This window comes from Oryzias latipes, chromosome 4 (assembly GCF_002234675.1).
Source record: "Oryzias latipes chromosome 4, ASM223467v1".
NCBI classification, from domain to species: domain Eukaryota; kingdom Metazoa; phylum Chordata; class Actinopteri; order Beloniformes; family Adrianichthyidae; genus Oryzias; species Oryzias latipes.
In genome coordinates this window covers 31,574,807-31,591,424 of record NC_019862.2, presented here as the reverse complement: position 1 = coordinate 31,591,424, position 16,618 = coordinate 31,574,807, and the positions used below count along the sequence as shown (strand labels likewise).

General features: G+C 51.9%; 1 pseudogene; it reads left to right on the top strand.

Annotated features, from left to right (window-relative positions):
- Positions 1-6,732: 6,732 nt before the first annotated feature.
- Positions 6,733-12,236, top strand: LOC105357679 (annotated as a pseudogene).
- The last annotated feature ends 4,382 nt before the right edge of the window (positions 12,237-16,618 follow it).

Sequence of the window (16,618 nt, the reverse complement as noted above, 5' to 3'; positions counted from 1 at the left end):
AAATTTCAGGAGAAAAAAAAAGAGCTACATCAGCATGAATGAAGAAGTTGTGGCAAAGAACAATGAACTTAAGAAACTGTACAGAGTACAGAATGGTCTCCCATAGCTAACTCCGTGACTTAGGGGGTGGGGGGGGCATGGTCGTCGCTGCTCCTTGCCCTTCTGCCGTGTGCCGGGGTGGGGGTCGGGGCCTCCGGTGCCTGGCCGGGGGTGGTGGGGGCTCCGTTGGTCGGGGGGTCGGGTCCGGCACCTGGGTGGGGCGGCCTGGGGCGCTGCGTGGTCCTCTGGGCTTGGGTGTGGGGGTGCGTGGTGGGGGTGTCGGGTGGTGGTCTGGCTTGGCTTGGGGGGGTGGTCCCTTTGCTGTGCTGGGGGGGGTTGGCGGGGGGCGCTGCTCGGGGGGGGGGGCCCAGCGGCGCTGGATGGGCTTCCCGTCTACACCCGGGGCTGGGATCGGCCCTTCCCTGGCTCTGGGGCGGGACAGGCCAACCCTCTTGGGGCCCCCGGTCGCTCTGGGTGTCATCCGCTTCGGCTGCGGGGTCTGGGGGTGGGGTGGGGGTCTTGTCGGCCCTGTCCTGTGGGGGGGCATTCTGGGGGAGGGGGGGGGGGCACTATTGGTACGGGGCAGGGGGGGTTGACGGGTCGGGGTCTCCGCTGAGGCCATCGGCGGTTTCCCCGGCCGGTTGGCTGCCTCGGTCCCATCGAGGCCTGACCAGAGCTCTTCTAGGGCCGGCGTTTGGGGGTGGGGGCCTGGGCTTGCTCCGGGGGGGGCCGGCGCTTTCTGGCTCCCCTCTCTCTGTGTGGGGGTGGTGGTGCTGGGCCTGGGGTGTCTGCGCCTCCGGGGGTGGGGCCCCGGGGCTGGGTGGGCCTGGCCCCCTTGCTGGGGGGGGGGGGGGGGGGGGGGACGGCTGTTTGACCACCGGGGGACAGTCTATCATCTGTCCCCAACTTACCCCCTTCCTCATATAACCTCATAATAGGGTGAGGGGGTGGGGGGCTTAGCCTGCGATGAGCCTTGGGGGGGGGGGTTTACTAGGCAGTGGCCCCCCTCCTGTGGTTGCCGTATGGAGTGGTTCCCCCCTCTTTCGGTTTTATTTGCACCTTAGACATGTAGGGTCCTTGGTAGGGGGGGTGCTTGGACATCACTGCCAGCAAGCAGCGGATGTCCTCCTAGCACCCTACCCGCCAATTTTAACCGCACCTTAGACATTTAGGGCCCCTTGGTGGGGAGGGTGAGGGGACGTCACTGTGAGTTATCAGGAGACGTCCCCTTAGTGCCCTACCCGCCAATTTTAACCGCACCCCCCTTAGTACACACACCCCTCCCCCCTCAATATATACATCCCAACATAAACACACATACACGCACACACATTTTGCAAGGAAGGTGGGACCTAGGACCATCTGTCCCCTGCCTCTTCCCTGGTGGGGGGTACGGGCCCCTTTGCAACGGCAGCTGTGTCCCCGGGGTGCCGGCTTCCTGGGCCCGGCGGTGCTCTCTCCGCGCGGTGGGGGGGTTCACATTACATCTGAGCCGGGGGTGTTCGTGTCCCTGGGGGGTGGGTTCTGGTCCTTGCTCCTGAGTGCTGGGCCCCGCCAAATTTCCAACTGTGGCCGAGCCTGGTCGGGCCATATTTACAACACCCCTTGTGGGCCCTCTTTTTTCCCCGGGGTTCCCCCCTTCTGGGCGGGGGCGGCGGGCCCCTGCCTCGCTCCTCCCTGGACCAACCGTGGGCCGGGCGGATGGCTGCCTGGAGTGCGGAGTGGGTCTCCCTTGGGGGGTCCTGGCTCGTACCTGGGGTTGGGGCGGGGGGATGCCCGGAACTCCTGGGTGGTGGTGGGGTGCTCGTCTGGGGCTGTGGGCGTCCTTCTCCGGTGGGGCCCTGCGTTTGGGTTCTCCCGGCGCGGCGGGGGGGCTGCTCTCCTGGTTGGGCTGGGGCGGCGCCCTCTTTCCCTCCGTGCCTCCCTGCTCTCTGGCTCTGGGGGCCTTGCGGCGGCCCTGCTGGCCCTGGCCTGGGTGGCGGGCTTGGTCGCCCGGGCGGCGGTTGTTCCCTGCCGGTTCCCGTGTGGCGTTGGGGGGATTCCGGCTGCCGCTGCTGGTGCGGTGGGGGTCTTGGGGTGGGGATGGCTGGGCACTCTCCCTCCTTCTTTTCACGTTCCACCATCCATTTTAGAAGAACATAAACACTCACCTGAGCACAGGTGTTAGCTCAACAGACTGAATGACTGAAATATTTCACACTAGTTGGTTTTAAGGCATAAGTATGCGTGTGAACACTATCTGTTTTGTGTACATGTCGACAGGTGGACATTTTTGCAACTAACAGGTGTGTTTATAACAATTGAGTGTGTGTGTGGACAGGCTCCGCCCTTTTTTTTTGTTTTTTTTTACATTTAAACCTTACCATAATGATTAACAACCAGTAAACTTGTTGCTTTATGCTGCTTCATGGTCTTATCCCCCTTCCCCTCCTATTATCACCCCCTACCCCCCCTCTCTCTAACGTCCCTCTCTCTTCTTCCCCTCTTTCCTTTTCCGTCCGGTCCAACACCAAAGATTTTCAGACATGTTTGAAATTAATAAAGTTTAAACTCGGATTGTTCCTGAATCCGAGGTTTGACTATCGGACGGATTCTCCTCTCCAGTACCCTGGCATAGACTTTCCCAGAGAGACTGAGGAGTGTAATTCCCCTGTAGTTAGAACACACCCTCCGGTCCCCCTTCTTAAAGAGGGGAACCACCACCCATGTCTGCCAGTCCAGTGGTATAGTTCCCGACTGCCACGCGATGCAGCAGAGACGTGACAGCCAAGACTGCTTAAACCACTGTCACCCAAATAAAACATCGTACCACGTCTACTTTCGTTATGTGGTTATTTCTACAGCCGAAAAGCACATTTTGAAAAAAGAGTGAATGCTCGATCAAATTTCTTTAACTCATTGACACAACATTGAGACATTCATCAACCTGGAGGACAAAGTTTGGCCGGTACTTGTTAAGGCCGTTGAGTTGGCGACTGAAAACGTCGTGGCGGCCTGAAACTTTCAAGTTTTTACACGGGTGCTCCCACCTGGCATGAGAATGGATTATGACTCTAGTCCCAAACTGTCTCCAAAAAATGTCAAACAACATTTTGAAATGATACAAAATGTTCCAAGTGGTATAACCTATAAAATATGTATATGAGTAACATTAAGTAGCTGCTGCAATGTCAATTGAATTCAAATTTATTAATATAAAACTATTTATTTTCTTCAGTTAGCCAAAGTGCTGTACAGCATAAAACAAGGAAAAAATTCAGACTGATTGATAAAACAAAAATCTTTTTTAGTACAAATTAATATAAAACATTAAAGCACTACAATAAAAAGTAATAAGTACAATTAAAACAAAGATTGTAATATAGAATATTAAGCACTCAAATACATCAAAATCAGATATAAAAATAATATATATAAATAAAATGAAAAGAGAGCCAATAATCTAGGCAATAAAATAAAAGTCACACATTAATCAGAGAGGAAATTAACGAGCTAAGCTAGTTTTGACTCTAAAACAAATATGTTCGTTATAGTCATATTTCTGAATTGATATTTATGCTCACGCTTGTCCTCTTAAACTATGGAAGCAAATGCAGTATTGTCCCACATTACTTACCGTGGTATCAGGTTGACAGTTGTGTCGAGGACCCGGCTATCCTGCTGTCTAGGGTTGGGCGATGTCCCTTAAATTGGCCGTTGACGATGTTTGCTGTCAACCATCGGGATGGACGATGACATCGCCGGGGGGGGGGGTATTTTTACATTTTTCGTTCTTATATAACTGCTATTCGTTTTTCTGCTTTTTTCATTTTATTTCCCAACTAATGACTAATCCACGATGATCCAGTATAAACTGAGGGAAGTGACTTTAACAAAAAAAGTTACAAACAAAATAGAAAAGAAGTAGTCCGCTCCCGCATTTAACTAGTGAAGTGGACCGGCGGAGCGCGGACTTACAGCTTTGTGTTTGAGGGGAAAGGGGGGGGGTGCTTTGTTACATGAGCGGTATGTGGGAGATTTAAGACTGCGATCCGTCCCGCAGCTCTAGGGATACAAGCAACCGAACTCAGAACCGGGTCTAAAAGTGTGTGTCTGAGCACAGCTCGGATCGTCAGCACACACAGCGGTTTGAGCTTCAAAGCAGAAATGTCGCTCAGTCCTTAGAAAACATTCAAACAATCACGCGGATTTGTGTTTCCAGTCGTGTCCCGACTAAATAAAGGCTGATGTTATTCTTACATGTTTACGTGCAGCCAGTAAGCAGCACCACCCAAAGCTAATGTTGTTAGCCCGTGTTAGCATACTGCTAATCCTGGCTTCGTTCAGAAAAAGCACTGACCACACCACACTGATTAAAATTCAAATGATGAGCGAACAGGTGTTTCATAATAACCGTAACATTATTAAAAGCACGTTTAGAAGATCATCTCGTATTTTACCGAGCTGACATGTCAATGTAAATAGCCGCTCGGCGCTGTTTAACATTGTTTTGTATTGAATTGTTACATTCAATACAAAACAAAGTTTGAAAAAAAAAGCCGCTCGGCGGAATTTATATCCTTCCGGTTTTCAAACCCTACTGATGATTTATTCCGACGGAAAGTGTGACCTTAGTGAACGTTTTTATATTCTGAAAACATTTTTCTGGGCCCATGTACACGGTTGGATTCTAATCCGACCATTGATCCCATCAAGATATTTTGTAAATGTAACCGCGGCTTATGGTGTCGACGCGCAACGTGGCGGGGGCGTGGCATCACGATGGTGGTTCTCTTTCAACATTCGTTTCGGTATCTCACTATGGGACACGCCCCCTGCGCTGTCCCCCAGAAGCTCTTTTTCATTACGCCAGTCTTGACTGGCAGACAGAAGGTGACGTCTGCTCTCAGGAGGCGGAACTTCCTCCTGCTATAAGAGCCGGACGCCATCCTCTCTCCTCAGTCTAACACCTCTTCTCGCTCCCAGAAGCATCCTCAGACGGCAGGTGTAGTATCCGAAGCTAGCTTAACTGTTCCTAGAGCGAGCTAACAACTCGGTCGCTGAACGCTAGTCGGTGTTACATAGCTTGTCTGGGTCACGCGGTTGGTCTGTCTCCAAACAGCACCCGTTAGAACTAGTCACCATACTAGTAATTTTCGCGCTTCGCTCTCAACCGGAGTCGACGAAGTCGTCATGGAGCCTGAACCTTTCCTCGCCATGGAAACGGTCAGACCTCTGCCTAGAGCCTGCTCATGCGGCAGCAAAATCGCCGGGGCAGACACCCATTCTGCCTGTGCTGCATGTCTGGGGCTGCAACATGCCCAGGACGCGTTAGCATCTCCGGCTAGCTGCGAGCATTGTGCGCGCCTCTCCCTCAAGACCCTGAGACGCAGACTAGCGCGCCAAGCTAGTCTGTCCAAGGCGGACCCGGTCTTGGGGGTAACCAGCCCCCCACTACCAGAGGAGTCTACGCAGGGAGAGGTGGCAGGCATGAGCTGGGGCGACCAACTGGATACGGTCGCGCCACTCGAGGGCATGGATGAGCAGGAGGCCGCGCCCCCGGAGTTTCAGGACACTGTGCCCGACTCCGGAGACGAGTCCATCAGCCTCGGCTCTGAGGAGGACGAGGAGGACAGCGAGCCTTTCCTTCTGCCATCGGCTGCAAAGCCGCTGGCTGCGGGCGACGCGTGCGGCGGCTTCCCAAACCCGACCGCCGCGATGGACCTGCATGATGTCTGCAGAAGAGCAGCTGAAAAGCTGGGCATTAAGTGGCCTGAAGCCCTCACCGAGGCCACCACGTCTCGCTATGAGGGAAAAAGACTGCCTAAAGCCAAGTCTTCCAGCAGACAGCTGCTGCCAGTGTTCCCTGAGTGCTTGGAGGAAGCAACCAGGACCTGGAGCACCCCCTTTTCAGCCAAAAGCCCCGTCCTGGGAGGCTCGGCTTTGGACTGGGCCAACATGGAGGAGAACGGATTCTCGCAGATCCCTCCAGTCGAACCGCTGCTGGCTTCCCACCTGCACCCAACACAGAAGTCCACCATGACTTCCGCGGGCCCCGCCCTGCCCTCGAAAGCTGACTGCTTCCAGTCAACTCTCACCGAAAAGGGCTACAAGGCAGTTGCCGCATCGGTGAAAGCCCTGAATGCATCTTCTCTGCTTCTAGCCTACCAGGCAGAGCTGCAGGAACAGATGTCAAGCACTCCAACCCCAGACCTGTGGAACGAGCTATGCGTGGTCACAGACCTTTGTCTGCGTCTCCACAGGTCCGCAGTCCAAGCCTCTGGGCGAGCCATGGCCCTCATGGTTGTCCAGGAAAGAGCCCGGTGGCTGAACTTATCCAGTCTCTCTCAGAAGGAGAAGACTCAACTCCTCGATGTGCCGGTGGACCCAAAGAGCCTATTTGGGCCAGCAATGGCCACAATGCAAAGGCGCTGTGAGGAGAAGAAACGGGAAGGTGAAGCACTGCAGCTGTGTCTGCCCAGGAAGGTACCCCCTCCTACCCCAGCTGCACCGCGTCTTTCCTTCGCTCAAGCGGTAGCTAGACCAGCTTACCGCACTCCGAAACGCCAGCCTCAGCCAGGTGACCGGAGCCACGGAAAGCCTGCTGAGGCCAGAGGGGCCTGGGCCAAGAAACCGTCTGCTCCAAACGTGACGTCAGCCCAGCCAGCGCCTCCTGTCGCTCAGAGCGCAAAGAAAAAGAGGCGTGCCACCTAGGGCGCAACCAACAGGGATGGAGAGCGGGCAAAACCAGAAGCCTGCTTCCCCCCTTCCACGACACGTTCCGTTCCTGTCGTTTTTCTCCAGGGCATGTTCCAGCCCGACCAAAAGGCGTGCAGAGGCACAGGTGGCCCTCACTGTTCACAGCCAGTTGAAAAGGAGAAAAGAGGGACCCACAGAGAGCTCAGTGGAGCCACAGTTGGGTCCCAGAAAGTGTTTGAAAAGGTTTTTAAAACCAACACAAATAAAAATCCCCGAGGCGCGCAACCAGGCCCCGAGCCAAGGGCGCAGCCTCAACAAAAAAAGACAAAACAAAAAACAAAACACATACAAATGACGGGAAGCCGAGTGGGAGATGCTCAGCTGCACATGAGGCCACAGGAGGGAGCTGTTGCTCCGCCAGTGGCACAGCAGCCCAGCACCGTGGTACCAACGAGCCCTGCGCCAGCGCAGCTCGTGTTGGCCACGCCCACCAGTGTCTCAGCGCGGATGCCGCTCGGCCCGCTCTCGGACAAATCACAGCAATGGCGGCACTGCGGGGCGCCAGACTGGGTTATAAGCACTGTTACCAAGGGTTACAGACTCCAGTTTGCATTTACCCCTCCCCTTTTCGATGGTATACTGCAGTCGCAGGCCAGGGGGCAGAATGCACGAATTTTGCAGGAAGAGATCAAAACACTGCAGGGCAAAAGAGCCATTCAGCTAGTGCCACCGGAGCAAGCTCACAGCGGGTTCTACTCCAGATACTTCCTGGTCCCAAAACGGGGTGGAGGCCTGCGTCCGATTCTAGACCTGCGAGCACTGAACAAATGCTTGAGGAAGTACAAATTCAGAATGCTAACACACGCAGGTCTGGTACGGTTTGTGCGTCCAGGAGACTGGTTCGTCTCCATAGATTTGAAAGACGCATATTTTCACGTCCCAATATACCCCCCTCACAGAAAGTATCTCAGATTTTCCTTTCGAGGGAAGGTTTACGAGTTTCTAGTGCTCCCCTTCGGCCTCTCACTGAGTCCGCGGGTGTTTGTGAAATGCACGGAGGCCGCCGTCGCACCCATGAGACAGATGGGCGTTCGGCTGGCCATGTATATAGACGACTGGCTGCTCGCAGCGCAGTCTCCCGAAGAACTCAGGAGGCAGGCCGGGTTGCTCACATCGCACCTAACTGCACTGGGCTTCACAGTAAACTGGGGAAAGTGCGTATTGACACCAGTTCAAACGATCACTTTCATCGGCTTATCCCTGAATTCGGTCGAGTTCAGAGCGCGACTCTCAGCGGAGAGAGTGACAGCCTTCCGGGCGTGTCTGTCACAGTTCCGCAGGGGGGCGTGGATAACATTCAGACTGTGCCTCAAACTCCTCGGGCTGATGGCATCGGCGCTGTCCGTCATCCCTTTTGGCCGCTTACACATGCGTCCTTTTCAGCGGTGGGTGGCGTCGCTCAATCTAAGCCCCGCCTGCCATGGTCACCGACGAGTGCTTGCTTCGGTTACGTGCATTCTCGCCCTACACAAGTGGAGGGACATCTCCTTCCTCACCACGGGTGTTGTCATGGGAACCGTGCAAACAAGACAGGTGATCACCACAGACGCCTCGCTGACAGGCTGGGGAGCCACTCACGAGGGCAGGACAGTGAACGGTCTGTGGGGCTCCCACATGCGATCAGTTCACATAAACTGCTTGGAACTCCTGGCGGTGTCTCTTGCACTGAAACATTTCTTACCCTTTCTGAAAGGGCGCCATGTTTTAGTCAGGACCGACAATACCACAGTGGTGGCGTATATCAACAGACAAGGAGGGCTGCGCTCATTTCAGTTGCACACGCTAGCACACAGACTGATTATGTGGAGCAGCTCCCGTCTTCTGTCGCTGCGGGCCATCCATGTACCGGGGATAATGAACTGGGGAGCCGACCTGCTCTCCAGAGGGAACCCGCGTTACAGGGAATGGAAGCTCCACAGCCAGGTGGTAGCCCAGATGTGGAGCATTTACGGTCAAGCAGAGGTCGATCTCTTTGCGTCAGCGGAGAACGCCCAGTGTCAAATGTTCTACTCTCTGACGGACCAGAGCGCCCCCCTGGGGGTGGACGCTCTAGCGCACTAGTGGCCGTGCCGACTTCTGTATGCGTTCCCACCATTGGAGTTGATTGCCCCTACCCTCACCAGGGTTCGGGAGGGGAAACACTCTCTCATCCTCGTAGCCCCTCGGTGGCCCGGGAAACACTGGCTAGCGGACATCATTCAGATGCTGCACAGCCAACCGTGGCCCCTGCCTTTACGCAGGGACCTCCTGTCGCAGGCCCGCGGGGAAATTTTTCATCCTCATCCGGAGCGCCTGGCTCTGTGGGCCTGGCCCGTGAGAGGCTGAATCTCATGGCAGCGGGACTCCCGCAGAACGTCGTGGACACGATCCAGAGTGCCAGAGCGCGGTCCACCCGCTCCGCCTATGGCGCCAAATGGCGCGTTTTTGAGGACTGGTGCGTAAAAATGGCCGTATTGCCTTTCCAGAGCCCAGTCCCAGTCATTCTATCGTTCCTTCAGGAACTGATTGAAAAAGGTTTGTCCTTTTCCACCATTAAAGTGTATCTGGCGGCCATATCCGCCTGTCACATAGGTGTTAATGACAAAACAGTGGGCCAGCATCCGCTTATTTGTCAGTTTATGAGGGGCGCACGTCGGCTCCGACCGGTGTCGAAAAGCCTTGTTGCTCCTTGGGATTTACCGGTGGTGCTGGACGCACTGTCGTGCGCACCGTTTGAGCCACTGAGGCAAGTCAGCCTCAAAGCGCTCTCTTTTAAAACAGCTCTGCTTATTGCACTAGCTTCTGCTAAACGAGTGAGCGACATCCATGCGTTGTCAGTTCACCCGTCCTGTTTGCAGTTCTCCAGAGGGGATTCTAAGGTTTTGTTGAGACCGAATCCGGCATTTATGCCCAAGGTTTTCAACCCTACCATACCTTGCCACCCCATTGAGTTTTTGGAATTCAATCCGCCTCCTTTTTCCTCTACGGAGCAAGAGAGGCTTCACACATTGTGCCCTGTGCGGGCGCTGCGCATGTATGTGGAGAGGACGGCTGGCTTCAGAAAATCTGAGCAGCTGTTTGTGTCGTGGGCTTCTCCTCACACAGGAAAGCCTATAACCAAACAACGCCTGTCACACTGGGTTGTGGGCGCTATAACCATGGCTTATAACAGCAAGGGGTTAACACCCCCGGCGGGCCTGCGCGCTCATTCCACTCGCGGCATGGCATCATCATGGGCAGTTTTTCAGGGCATCTCTCTGGATGATGTGTGCACGGCTGCCAGTTGGGCAACGCCTCACACTTTCATCAGATTTTATAGACTGGATGTCACTAGACCAGGGCTGCCTCACGCAGTGCTAGGTGTGGGGTCCACACCTTCACCTGTATGATCAGCCTGGTTGTTCTCTGTTGGTCTTCGGAGTAAGCTTATCTGGCAATACGGGAGTCTCTACATCCCATAGTGAGATACCGAAACGAATGTTGAAAGAGAACTTTAGGTTAAGAACTTAACCCCGGTTCTCTGAAACATGAGTGAGGTATCTCACCAGATCACCCTCCTTGCCTGGAGCGAGAAGAGGTGTGCTTATTTAGACTGAGGAGAGAGGATGGCGTCCGGCTCTTATAGCAGGAGGAAGTTCCGCCTCCTGAGAGCAGACGTCACCTTCTGTCTGCCAGTCAAGACTGGCGTAATGAAAAAGAGCTTCTGGGGGACAGCGCAGGGGGCGTGTCCCATAGTGAGATACCTCACTCATGTTTCAGAGAACCGGGGTTAAGTTCTTAACCTAAAGTCTCTCCATCGGGATGTCAGTCACCCATCACGATGGACGATGATATCGTCCATCGGCACAACCCTACCGCTGTCGCTCAATCTGTCTTGTCCAAGCGGTCTCACTGCTGTTAGATGTGACTTGTTTAGGTTAAATTTATTAAGTTTAGGTGGATTTCTAATACAATTGAGTTACATTTTAATTACAATTAAAGCCGCAAATGGCATAGTATGGCCCTTAGACGCAACCCGCCTTGCCCGCCCAACTCTACGCATCACCGCTGCCCTCACCGCCCTCAGTCAAAACTGCATATGCTAACCATGCTAGCTGTGCTAATATGGCCAAAAGTGCTAGCATTGCGATCAGCATCAGCTCAGTTAGAAAAACACTTTCAGTGAGATACTAATTATGCTAACATGCTAATTTTGCTAATATGGCTAAAAGTGTTAGCATTGCGATCATCAACTCTCACAAAAACAGTCTAAAATGCTAATTATACTAACTATGCTATTAATGCTAATGTGGCTAAAAGTGCCAGCATTGCGATCAGCTTCATCAACTCTCACGAAAACACATTGCTTAAAATGATAATTATGCTAACTATGCTGATACGGCTGGGGGGTGAAGCATGGGGCAGGACTCCCTTGGTTGGGATTTCGGGGGGTGCCTGGAACCTCCTGGTGGTGGTGGGATGCTTGTCTGGGGCTTGGGTTTAAGCTGTGAAAGGATAATTACATCGGACTTCCACCGCTCCCACGGCATTTCAGAGGGCATAGCGAGACCACAGGGGTCTCCGTGGATGGTTCTCCCCAGCGGCAAACCCAAGAGGAAGCGAAAACAAAGTATGCAAAGACGAAGCTGCAGGGGTGGCTGATAGCGCGGCTGAAGAGACAACCATTTAAGCTGCCTCTCCCCAGCCTTTTCCTCTCCAACACCAGATCCATTTTGAACAGAATTTACGAACTGAGGCTGAACAACGCAACCAACAAGTGTTTGAGACTGCTGCGTCATATTAATCACAGAGACTTGGCTGAATCCCTCAATACCGGACTCTGCTATCGAGCTAGCATGCCGCACGGCCTACCGCCACGACAGGAACGGGGACTCCGGTAAGAGCAGAGGAGGGGGGCTATGCATCTACATCAACAACAACTAGTGCAGGAATGCAACGACTGTAGACAGCTACTGTTCCCAAGATGTGGAATATCTGACTGTTAAATGCAGTCCCTTCTACATTCCGCGTGAGTTTACCGCCGTCATGGTAACGGCCGCATACATACCACCCGATGCTAATGCTTGCGTAGCCATGGAGGTGCTGCACAATACAATTACCACCCAGCAGAACTTTCATCCTGACGCATTGCATATTATAGCCATGGCCGGAGGGCGCTTCACAACAGCTGCAGGATTGCTTTGAGGACATAGACTGGAATGTGTTTGCACACCAGGACCTTGAGGAGCATACTTCATCCGTGCTCTCTTACATCAACTTCTGCATTGACAACGTCCCCGTGGTCAAACGTCACAGGGTGTACTCCAATCAAAAACCCTGGATGACTAAAGAGGTCCAGGCCCTGCTGAAACACTGTGATGTTGTCTTCAGATCCAGTGATAAAGCGCAATGCAAGTGCAGCCAGGGCGAGCCTGAAAAGGAGGCATCAGGGAGGCGCAGGCAGCTTAGAAGAGGAAGATTGAGGACCGCTTCAGAGACAACAACACACGACAGGTTTAAGGGTGTGAAGAGAGTGCCAAGCTTCTAGTACCTTGGTGTGCACATTGATGAAGACCTCCAATGGAGCTCAAACACTAAAGAGGTAGTGAAAAAAGCCCAACAGCGTCTTCACTTCCTGAGGATCCTCAGGAGGGTCAACCTGAAGAGAGAGCTGCTGGTTGCCTTCTATTGTTGCTCCATTGAGAGTGTATTAACATACTGCATCTCTGTGTGGTTTTCAAGCTGCACCATGGCACATAAGAAGGTTCTACAGAGGGTCATAAACACTGCCCAAAAGATCATCGGCTACCCTCTTCCCTCACTGAAGGACCACTACAGCACTCGTTTCTTGGAGGAGGAGGAATGTAGAGTCTGTATATACACCTTGTGTGCATTTGCATATTTGTATATATATTTGTGTACATATATATATATATATATATATATATATATATATATATATATATATATATATATATATATATACACACACACACACACACACACACACACACATATATATATATGTATATATATATATATATATATTATATATGTGTATATATGTATATATATATATGTGTATATACACGAATAAAAAAAAAAAAAAAACGCCCCTCTCACCCTCCGCGGGTGGTTTTTCCTCCAAGCTTGGGTCCTCTACCAGAGGCCTAGGAGCTTGAGGGTCCTGCGCAGTATCTTAGCTGTTCCTAGCACTGCGCTTTTCTGGACTGAGAGGTCTGAGGTCTTTCCAGGTATCTGTTGTAGCCACTCCTCCAGCTTGGGGGTTACTGCCCCAAGTGCCCCAATTACCACAGGCACCACTGTCACCTTCACTTTCCAGGCTTTCTCCAGTTCTTCTCTGAGTCCCTGGTATTTCTCCAGTTTCTCATGTTCCTTCTTCCTGATGTTCCCATCGCTTGGCACTGCCACATCCACCACAACGGCTTTCCTCTGTTCTTTATCCACCACTACAATGTCTGGTTGGTTCGCCATTACCATCCTATCAGTCTGGATCTGGAAGTCCCACAGGATCTTTGCCCTCTCATTCTCTACCACCTTCGGAGGTGTTTCCCATTTTGACCTTGGGGTTTCCAGTCCATATTCTGCACACATGTTCCTTTCCCATTTTGACCTTGGGGTTTCCAGTCCATATTCTGCACACATGTTCCTGTATATTATTCCAGCCACTTGATTGTGGCGCTCCATGTATGCTTTACCTGCCAGCATCTTACATCCTGCAGTTATGTGCTGGATTGTTTCAGGCGCCTCTTTGCACAGCCTACACCTTGGGTCTTGTCTGATGTGGTAGATCTGAGCCTCTATCGCTCTGGTGCTCAGGGCTTGTTCCTGAGCTGCCAGGATGAGCGCTTCAGTGCTGTCCTGCTGTCTAGCCCTTTCTAGCCATTGGTAGGACTTCTTGATATCAGCCACCTCAGTTATGGTCCGGTGGTACATCCCATGCAGGGGTTTGTCCTCCCATGAGGATCTGTCCTCCAGCACTGTATCCTCTGCTCTCCATTGCCTGAGACATTCACTGAGCACACTGTCAGTTGGGGCCTTGAGCTTGATGTACTCATGCATCTTGGATGTTTCATCCTGGATAGTGACTTCTACGCTCACTAGTCCTCGGCCTCCTTCCTTGCGGCTCGCATACAGTCTCAGGGTGCTGGATTTGGGGTGGAACCCTCCATGCATGGTGAGGAGCTTTCGTGTTTTAACATCCGTGGTCTGTATCTCTTCCTTTGGCCATCTTATTATTCCTGCAGGGTATCTGATAACTGGCAGTGCGTAGCTGTTTATTGCCCGGGCCTTATTTTTGCCATTGAGCTGGCCTCTCAGGACTTGCCTCACTCGTTGTAGGTATTTAGCTGTTGCAGCTTTCCTTGTTGCCTGCTCAAGGTTGCCATTTACCTGTGGAATTCCAAGGTACTTGTAGCTGTCCTCAATGTCTGCTATTGTTCCTTCTGGGAGTGAGACCCCTCCTGTGTGGACTACCTTGCCTCTTTTTGTCACCATCCGGCTGCATTTCTCGAGCCCGAATGACATCCCAATGTCAGTACTGTAGATCCTGGTGGTGTGGATCAGGGAGTCAATGTCACGCTCGCTCTTAGCATATAGCTTGATGTCATCCATGTAGAGGAGGTGACTGATGTTGGCCCCATTTCCGAGTCGGTATCCATAGCCAGTCTTGTTGATTATTTGGCTGAGGGGGTTCAGATCTATGCAGAACAGCAGTGGGGACAGAGCATCACCTTGGTATATCCCACATTTGATGGACACTTGTGCAAGTGGCTTCCCATTGGCTTCAAGGGTGGTTTTCCACAGCTTCATTGAGTTTCCTATGAAGGCTCTTAGAGTCCTGTTGATGTTGTACAGCTCCAAGCATTCAGTGATCCATGTGTGTGGCATTGAGTCATAGGCCTTCTTGTAATCAATCCAGGCTGTGCACAGGTTGGTGTGTCGTGACTTGCAGTCTTGAGCGACTGTTCTGTCGACCAGGAGTTGGTGTTTGGTCTCTACCAATGCCCTTCTGTGTGTTGCTCATGAATTGATCCATGTGCCTATTTATCTTGGTTGCAATGATGCCAGACATGAGCTTCCATGTTGTGGAGAGACAGGTTATTGGCCAGTAATTGGATGGGACTGCACCCTTTAAGGGATCCTTCTGGATCAGGATCGTTCGCCCTTCCGTTAGCCATTCGGGGTGAGTCCCATCTCTTAGCAGCTGGTTCATTTGTGCTGCCAGGCGCTCGTGGAGTGCGGTAAGCTTCTTTAGCCAGTAGGCATGTATCATGTCAGGGCCCGGTGCTGTCCAGTTCTTCATACCTGAGACTCTTTCTTGGATGTCTGCCACTGTGATGGTTGCTATGTTCTTTTCTCAGAGAGACCAGCCACTGGGCATTGCTGTTATGTGCTGTCTCTTTCTCCCATATACTTTTCCAGTACTGTTCAGTTTCTTGCCTTGGTGGGTCTGCTCGGCTGTTTTGACCCTGCCACTGAGCGTACACTTTTGCAGGTTGAGTTGCGAAGAGCCTGTTTATTCGTCTGGCTTCATTGTCTCTTGTGTACCTCTTTAGGCGGCTGCTCAAGGCTAGGAGCCTTTGTTTGGCAGTTTCCAGTGCTTCAGGTATGGGCATCTGGCTGTATCTCTTAAGTACTTGCTTTCTCATTGTACCTCTTTGAGCCTCTGTCAGCCTACTCACATCCTTCCGAGTTGCCTTGATTTTAGCCTCTAACCGTTACTTCCATGGTGGGTACTGTTTTCTTCCATGGTTGCTCTTATAGCCAAGCATCTCAAGGATCACTGCTGCTGAAGTGTAAACCAGTTCATTGGTTTCTGTGATGGTTGTGGTAGGAATTGCCCTCAATGCTTCATTCACAGTTTCCAGTAGACTTTCAGGCGGTACATCACTTAACCGTTGCCTAGTCTTCATTGTGCTGGTGTCGGGGTTGCCTAGTCTTCATTGTAGACATGATCTTGTCTTTCAGGTCAGTTGCTGCCTCGCTCAGCGGAATTGTGGTTGTTGGGGCTGTGTACCCAATCTCAGGGTGGGAGTGTGGTATAACCTCCTCTCTGACCTGTTCTGGCTCTCCTGTGGCATTGTATTGTATCGCTTCAATCTCAAGTTGTGATAGGAGTTGCCGCTTGTGGATGTTAGTACGCTGGGCTACCAGTTGTTTGGCAGTTAGCCTTGATTGTGGGTTTCGAAGCATCCATTCATTCCACATTCTCTGCATGTAACCCCTCTGGGTGGGATTACTCGAGTAGTAGCATTCTAACAGAACCTTGTTTTCACATCTAGTCCATTTCTTGTTCCAGTAGCCCACTTTCCATCAGGGTGCCCTGGTCCCTCAGCACCTGACGCAGACCTTGTTTGGCCGGGCGACGTCTGAGCCGGCATGACATGTGGTTCATTGTCTCTCATGTTGTGAGGTAGGCATCAGCGTTAAGGGTCTTGCCCAAGGACCCTCACTGGGTGATGTTAATTGCCCGTCATTGTTATGGTAATTGCCTCATTTCCATGGTAATTGCCCCATTTCCGTTGCCATTTTTCCATTACCATTAATTGTTCATTCCGCCCTGGGAATCGAACCCAGGTTTCCTGCATGACAGTCCTGCACCTTACCAACCGAGCTACCCAGCCGGTATAAATAAATAAATATATATATATATAATATACACATAAATATTTATATATGTATACATTTTTTTTATACTTTTTGCGTGTGTAAGATAATTGTAGTTTTTTTTCTTTTCTTTGCACCAATGTGGGACAGTTTGCAATTTTGTTGTACTGTTGTACCAAATGTGATTGTATAAAGACAATAAAGCTCTATCTTATCTTAACCCAGTGCTTCTCAAATAGTGGGGCGCGCCCCC